The 8,672-nt window shown below is 32.5% G+C and overlaps 1 long non-coding RNA gene across 1 annotated transcript; it reads left to right on the top strand.

Annotated features, from left to right (window-relative positions):
• Positions 1–561: 561 nt before the first annotated feature.
• Positions 562–6,406, top strand: LOC149774070 (uncharacterized). Its single transcript, XR_016417064.1, has 3 exons — positions 562–953; positions 2,306–2,403; positions 6,241–6,406. It is a non-coding gene; the product is annotated as an uncharacterized LOC149774070 (long non-coding RNA).
• The last annotated feature ends 2,266 nt before the right edge of the window (positions 6,407–8,672 follow it).

Below are 8,672 nucleotides of genomic sequence, written 5' to 3'. Positions count from 1 at the left end.
CTATTACATTTGTTTTTCAATTTCACTGTTGCATTAGTATGTATGGTGAAGGTTTGTAGAATCTATTACATTTGTTTTTCAATTTCATTGTTGCATTTGTATTTCTGGTGAAGGTTTGTAGAATCTATTACATTTGTTTTTTAATTTCACTGTTGCATTAGTATTTATGGTGAAGGTTTGTAGAATCTATTACATTTGTTTTTTAATTTCACTGTTGCATTAGTATTTATGGTGAAGGTTTGTAGAACCTATTACATTTGTTTTTCAGTTTCACTGTTGCATTAGTATTTATGGTGAAGGTTTGTAGAATCTATTACATTTCATTATCATAAACATTTAATGTGCATACATTGTGTTTTAGTATTTTCACTTGATTGATATCCATTCTGTTTCAATCGTGTTATACTGGTAGTCTATTAAAAACAAACAAACAGGGGACATGCTGCCGTATTCATACTTCCATCTATCATTCACTCCACTTATTCATTTAGTGTCCATCCATTTATTTGTCCATCTGTCTAACACACATTTTCCCCACTCTTTACTTGTCCATCTGTCTAACACAATTTTTCCCCACTCTGTACTTGTCAATTCAACACACATTTTCCCCAATCTGGTCTTGTTTTTATAACACATTTTCCCCTCTTAGACTCATCCATCTATCTGAAACATTGTTCCCTGCTCTGTACTTGTCCATCTAACACTTTGACCCCACTCTGTACTTGTTCATCTGTTTGACACACTTTTTTTTCTGTATTTGTCCATCTAACACATCTTTCACCAATCTATATGTGTCCATCTCTCTAACACATTTTTTTTCCCACTCTATACTTGCAGATGTAGTCATGGTGGCTTATTTGGTAGAGTGTTACACTTGTACTTCAAAGGTGGTGTGTTTGATATCTGCTCAGGACTGACCAGCATGGCTGCCTTGGTGCCCCAATCATGGAAAGGTATAACAAGAAAATTGTCTAAAAGTGTCATTAATCTAAAACATATATTCTGTACCTGCAGATACACAATTATGGACTGAGACTTTGTATGGTAACATTTAGAAATTCCCATTTAAAAAAATGACTTTGTTTAGTTTTGAGATGTGAACTCAGTTAAGAAACCCTACAATGTACCCTCAGATTATTTTGGGACTTTGTAAACATTGAGGTATATAAGAAAATGCTGCCCTTTATTGTTAGGCTTTTATACAAATATTTTAGACATAAAATAATAACATACTGCTACTCATCCTGTAGGCCATCAAGTTTGCATTTATTTGGAAGAATATATTTTCCTAATTTCTTTTTTTGTCGTTTAATCATGGCATTTTTAGAACTTATAAGTGGTAATATATAGCCAGTAGTGTGCTGATATGCTGTAAACCACTGTACGTACCAGTACATTTATTATTACATCTAGTGTAGCCAATCATAATCTTTTATTTGTACCATATGGCTATTTTAATTACATATTGTACAGTTTCTTTCATTTATACCATACAGTCGACTACTGTATTACAAATTGTACAGTTTCTTTCATTTATACCATATTGTTGACTATTATGATTACATATTCTAGTTTCTTTCATTTATACTAAATGGTTGACAATTATAATTACATACTGTACAGTTTCTGACTTTAAATCACATGTATTGTCTATAATTGATTAAAATAATCCATATAGAGTGGTGAAAACACATGTACAGAAGGGAGGTAAATGACATTGCTTGATTCATATAATTACTTCCCTTGTTAAAGTCTATTCTCTATTACTACACTTATACATGGCTAGGTCCAGTAAATGTTTTCTTCCTTAATGCTCATATTACTGGAATGAGATGGTGTTATTAAGATGGAAGGTATTCCTGAATACAAGTAACCTTGCATGAGTCAAATCATGCAGACCTGATGCTATGAAAAAGGTCAATTGTAGCAAACTAATTAATCGATCAGTGCTGTATTATTATTTGTATTATTACTAGTATTATTATTATTATTATTAGTAGTAGTAGTATTAGTAGTAGTATTGTTTGTTTTAAATTATATGTGAGATCTGTAAAATATTGGCTTGATAACCTTCTGGGATATTATTATTATTATTATTTCTGCTGGTTTATTATTATTATTATTATTATTATTATTATTTTGCTTTGCTTAAATTATTGATAGTCGAGTATGTCAGTAAATGTTTTCTTCCTTAATATTCATATTATAATGTCTGTATTAAATATCTAGTGTTTACATCAGCATGTAAATTTGCCTTACACATACCTAGATTGTACAATTTGACTGTCATTCACTTCCCTTACAGGTCCAAGGAGTGTACAGTGTGATTGTCCTAAATCGCCTTACATGCACATGTACCTAGATTGTACAGTTTAACTGCCCAAAAATAGTCCTGGCCTACAGGTACCTAGATTGTTCAGTCTGTCTGTCTTAAATTAGCCTTACTGCTGCCATGGTTACACAGATGATCTATTAAATCACCTAAATACCATATCTGTCTGGATATAGCTAATGCAAACAGAATAGACCCTTACATGCCATCAATTGATGCCCCAATAGATCAATATATATATATATATATATATATATATATATATATATATATATATATATATATATATATATATATATTTATATTGGTACTATTACATTATGTATCTTTAATTTGTATTGTTTATGGCATTTGTCCATGACTTTATGCAACATATATCTGTTTTAAGGTCAGAACTTAGTCCAAAATAAAGTTAATAGTCCACCTGACTAGTGACATTTATTTTGTAAACAGCATAATACATAGCTAATATTTCTATATTATGATAGATTGCACATTTAGATCATTATTATTGGACATAAACATGGTTATTTGAATCTGGGTCTAGGTCATTAGTTGTTCAGTTGGAAATTCCTAAACTTGTTGACAACCTTTTGTTTTTGAAAGGAAACTGACCTACATCCTGGCTCTTTGATTGGGTCTTAACTTTTTATATCAATGTGATTTAACTTGAACAATTACTAATTCCTACCTTAACATCCAAGGTAGAATCAGTCTTATTGTTGCCTTCAGTTTTTGTTTTGGTGGATTTGCTGATTTAAATTATTCACCATAATTACAAAGTGCTCATTGATACTTCTTTGACCATATAATTAATTTGTACCTTTAGAGAATTCAGTCAAGGACATTTTTTATTTTATTATTGCAACACCTCTATAGACTGCTATGACATGAACACATTCTGGGTAATTGGCACATTAGCAAAATTGAGACCACAGTCATATCAACAGTCTCATTATTAGAACTTTTTTGGAACATGAATGGAATTCAATTGGAAATGTACATTTGGATTTGTTTTTGGGTTTTCGCTCTTTACTGCTATTTAGTCTAAGACCATAAAGTGATAACAATTACTTCAAATGAACATCAAAGACCCTTACCTTCCATCACTTAATGCACCAATAGGTCAGTGGTTATTATGACTTCAAATGAATATCATAAATGATGTGCCTGCATGTCAGCATCAGTGCTGTATGATTTGAGCTGGATGTAGTGCATGACTGATCTTGCAAACTCCATAAAATCTCATTGTTTGCAGCAGACCACCATGAATACAATGTACATGTAATATTCATCATCAGATGATTCCCATATTGACAAATTATGTTTGCTGTCAGAGCTATTGCCATTTAGGTCTTGCCACTCATTGATATGAATGCAATTCGTTGCAGTGTTTTGACAGATTTCTATAATGGTCATCATATGAAGATGTACATATTGTCAAATTATATTTATTTTCATAAATATTGCCATTTTTATCTTGCCACTGAATATTATGAATGGAATTTGTCTCAGTGTTTTGACAGATTGATGTTATTGTCACTATCAGGAGATGCACATACTGACATATCAAAAGACTTATGTTATACTTGTACTGGCATGTTAAATGACTTCTGTTATACTTGTACTGACAAATCAAAAGACTTCTGTTATACTTGTACTGACATATCACATGACTTATGTTATACTTGTAAGAATGTTTTAACTTGGTGCTGTCTGTGTTGTATGATGGAATTTAATGAATGGAAAACATATCTAAGTTTTCAGTGGATTTCAATAAAACTATGTGGATAGAAATGAGTACATATCAAAATGATCAGCATATAATATGTACAATCAATTATTATATTGACGCTGTTTTCAGAAGAGTTATATGTATTTTTTTACTATTGATTCATCTCAGTCATGGGGGTAGGGGTGGGAAGCAAGAGAGACAGGGGTATATTTACATGGGCAAATTGCTAACCATTCCTCTAGTTTGAATAAAGACAATCTCTTTGGTACTTAAATTTGTAAAGGGGTTAAGTGGCCCTTTTGTTTATGCAGAAGCAATATTTGGGTCGTACATTGTGATGTACATATAGTAATCACCTTTCCATCTGTCCATGTTTTAATGCAATTCATACACATTATTGGATGCCATTTGTTAGAGGAATTACCAATTACAGTCAAAGTTGTCTATAGTGACCACCCATGTTAAAGGACCAAATTGACATTTGTACACATGCAGGTCCACCTTCTGAACTTTTTAAAAATAAATATCATGCACCAACTATATGTATTATTATTATTGTTATTATTATCATTATTAGTAGTATTATTATTACATGTATTATTATTATTATTATTATTTTCTTATTAAGATTTTGTCAAGAAATTTATATTAGTGCATTATTTAATAAAATTGTAAATAAAGTATGTGTTGCTATGTTCCAAAAACTTCACACAATATTATTTGATCCTGTCCATTTAGTCCATCCTATAAATTAAATCATCACCAACTGTAAAACCCTGATCAAGTAACCTAGTGGTTAGAGCATCTGACTTGGATGCAGGAGGTTGTGGGTTAGAACCCTGGCTAAGTCATACCAAAGGCATAACAATGGTACTTGCAGCTGCCTTGCCTGGTGCTCAGCATTAAAAGGTTAGCATTATGACTGGTTGGCCTGGTGTCAGAATAATGTGACCGGGTGGAACATTATGCTAGATGTCTGCGGCATCATGTCCCTAGACATCACTATAAACTGTCACACTGCAGACATGGCAGCAATATGACTGAAACATTGCTGATGCTACTTTAAAGTTACAAAACTCAACTTTTCCAACTCAAAAACAAATCACTGATTGTAGTTTGTGATCCAGGACAAAACTTCCAACTCTAAAACAAATCACTGATCATAGTTTGTGACCCAGGACAAAAAGTCTAGTTTTGATGTGACTTGACAGCCTACATATCTTTGGATGGACAACTTCTGTAAATATGCATATCAAAGACTGTTTATGTAAACAATCTTAGCTAGCCAGTAACAATAACAGCCAATCAGCATAGCAGGTCAAAATAATCAACCAAAGTAAAGGGTCTTCAGGGTGGAGGGGACTGGAATTTCATATTTGCAAATAACTTGATTGTAAAACATGTTATTACTTTGATTTGTGTATGGCAATCACTAAGTATAACTAATATATTGAACAAAAAATAATCTTATATGATGAGATGGAAGAAAGACAAAGAAAGGCAAATACAACCAGCCCTGACACCCTCTTTGAAATGCAAAAAAATTTGATGGTATTTGTCTCATTAGTAACTCATGAAGAAAAACTATCCCTGACTTTAAATATTATATAACCCTAGCCACAATGGAAAATTCTGTTAGTCATTTATGTTCACAAAGATATAATTTTTCATGAATAGCTTTTATTTACTGCTAATTATATAAATATTTCAAACTATACCTCACACACTGGCACTAGAAGAAAATGTGACTTCCATGCAACATAATGAATTTGACTTATGACCATCTTTGAGTTACATTGGAGTGACTGGATTACAGTAAGGATAAGAAAATAAGAAATAATTACATCAAAATACCATGATATGAGTTTCTCTGAATGATACCTTCCTGGTGAAGCAAATGCTTGGTTTTGATACTACAATGACTACTTAAAGCAGCTAGAAAATATATATTCATACGTGAAACACCTGGTCACTAATTACAGAATGAAGGTGACTATTTTACTCATTAGTTTTATATAAGAAAAAGGAACAGGGATTAGAATTATCATTGATAGCACATTAGACACATTTGACCATACATCATGTAGATTTACTCTTTAATGTTTTCATCATTTGATGAAGTATTGATGAAGTTATTGTACTTTGTCCATCAATATTACATCTCCACATTTAGGTTCTTGTAACTGGAATAGCTCAGGAATATTCAACATCCTGATGACTATGGGTTCTGGAAGATAATTTCACAGAAATTTGTTGACTTTCCACCAAGCTTGGCATGTGGCTACATTGTGATGAGAAGATTGACAAGACCTTGAGGATGTTTGATTTGCAGCATTCCACAACATACAGGTAATTTAAAAGAGTTATCACCCCTGATTGCCCATTTTCCTGACTTTGGTTTCCACATCATAACTTCAGCAGATTTTTTAAATATATTTCAGCCAGAGTTTGTATACACCTTTATATTGATGAGACCTTGATTGTGTTGGATTTCCCACACTCGTGTTATAATTTAAAAGAAATATGACCCCTGAATGTAGAGAGTAGGAACTTTGTCATACATGTCAGATATCTAGACCTCATCTTTTTAAGTTAAGAATTATAATCAATATCAATCCACTTTTTTTTTAACAAATCACTGATCACACAAACCAAATTTTTGTGCCATGTTTGATCTTGATGACGAAAGATTATTCTAACCACTGATCACATAAACCAAGTTAACAACCTTGGCAGTGGGGTATCTCATGACCATATCTACATTATATCAGTGTTGTTGAAAAGCGCACTCTATTCTAATTGTTGTGGAATGATACACCTTTTATCCTCAAACAAAATAATTTACCATAAAGCATGTTTGTGGGAATGATGGGTACCACAGAAATGATTATACTTTCATTGTACAGCTGTATTTACAATAAGCAGTCACTATGCTAGATTATACTGACATGCTGTTTATAAATCCTAATACATTCATAATATAACTTAGCAACATGGTAATGGAGGTTCACTTAATACATTGAAGGGGTGGGGGTGGTACGTGAGCTTAAGTAACTGTTAGATGTTTAGTATGTGTGGTTTTCGTGTACAAAGGTAATATAAATCTAATGCCACACATCCTGCATCTTAGATCATCTTTAAATAAGACAGGAGCATTTATCACTGTTTCAGCTTCATCTAAATATCTTTAACTATGCATTTTCATTTTACTTTTATGTGCTGACAGGCATACCACTGACATTTGTTGCTGTTGTTGCCAGTTTTAATACCATTTTTCAGCACATTTTAGGCTATAAATGGTGGCCAGTATGACTAAGAAAACCAGGTACAAACTGCAGTGATATATTGGAAAGTCCTGGCAAGTTTTCTCACATGCCCACATTGACTAATCCTGAGATTTCAATCAATGTAGACAGAGGTGAGATGGCAATGATCGATAAAGGCCGGCATCTTATACCACTCAGACAGTGTCTGGCCATCAGTGTACCTGGTGACCTCTGTTTTGTGTTGTTGTTGCTGTTGTTGTTGTTGAGGATTTTACATTTTATCACATGATAGGCTATCCAAGGTAACAAGTATACCTAGTGGAGGCAAAACACAAGAAATCCCAGTTAAGAACCACTGACCCATGGTAAACTACTGGCAGTCTTGATCGCAGTAACCCACATTAACCAGTATTAAGACTCAAATCCATGCATATAGAAGTGAGATGGCAATGATTGGTAAAGGCGAGCACATTAGACCACTCAATCACCTATCTTTTTTAATGAAGTTACATAGTTCACTAGCTGGATGGGAGCTAAAAGCGGGCATGTTTCAATATAAGTTCCTTGAACATTAAGTTGATTTACCCTAGAAATATAGATATTAAAGAATGTACAACACGATTCACTTGAATGCAAGCTACTGTGACCTGTTTTTTTCATTCTGGTAACTTGCATTAACTTTTGTATTAATAATAATATCTCCAATGTAGTGGTCATTATACAGTAGTCAATTTTCTTGGGGGATGTTACTGCATATTCACCTTTAGGTTGATCTCGTCCAAAAATGTCCATGTATTTTTTCATTGATTTTAGCACATGTTCTACTTACAGCATGTAAATAATAACATTCAAAGTAACTATCTCAAGAGGCAGTTTTCATTTTAAATACTGAAAGACATGCATTCAAATGTTTTCTGCTAATGGATTTCTTATTTTACACTTTTGTGCTTTAATACTTATTTATTTATGTATGCAACTTTACTATTTGTTTCCTCATGACTATTTACAATAGTGACTTTATCATGAGGATATCATGGAAGAATAGTATAGTATATGAACTTAATTTACTTTGTTCAAATAAAGTATTTATACTAATTTTATTCCTGCTACAAGTATGGGGTGCTCCATTGAAGCACAGTAGGAAATAATCAAGGAAAAAACAACAACATACTGCTAGACGTTTTTGATAAATTCAGCATTTCTAATAAAAGATGTTCTATTGTTACAAATATCTCTGTATTTTCTACAATGATTAATGTCCAAAATGTATACATATCTTAGAAGTTTTCAAAATCTGGTGTCACCTTCAGGCGATGGATCATTCGAAAGGTCTGATGGA

The sequence above is a fragment of the Sinohyriopsis cumingii genome, unplaced genomic scaffold (assembly GCF_028554795.1).
Source record: "Sinohyriopsis cumingii isolate HCF-2022 unplaced genomic scaffold, ASM2855479v2 utg000426l, whole genome shotgun sequence".
Taxonomy (NCBI): domain Eukaryota; kingdom Metazoa; phylum Mollusca; class Bivalvia; order Unionida; family Unionidae; genus Sinohyriopsis; species Sinohyriopsis cumingii.
The sequence above is the reverse complement of the archived record's forward strand: the minus strand, read 5'-3'. Positions and strand labels throughout refer to the sequence as shown.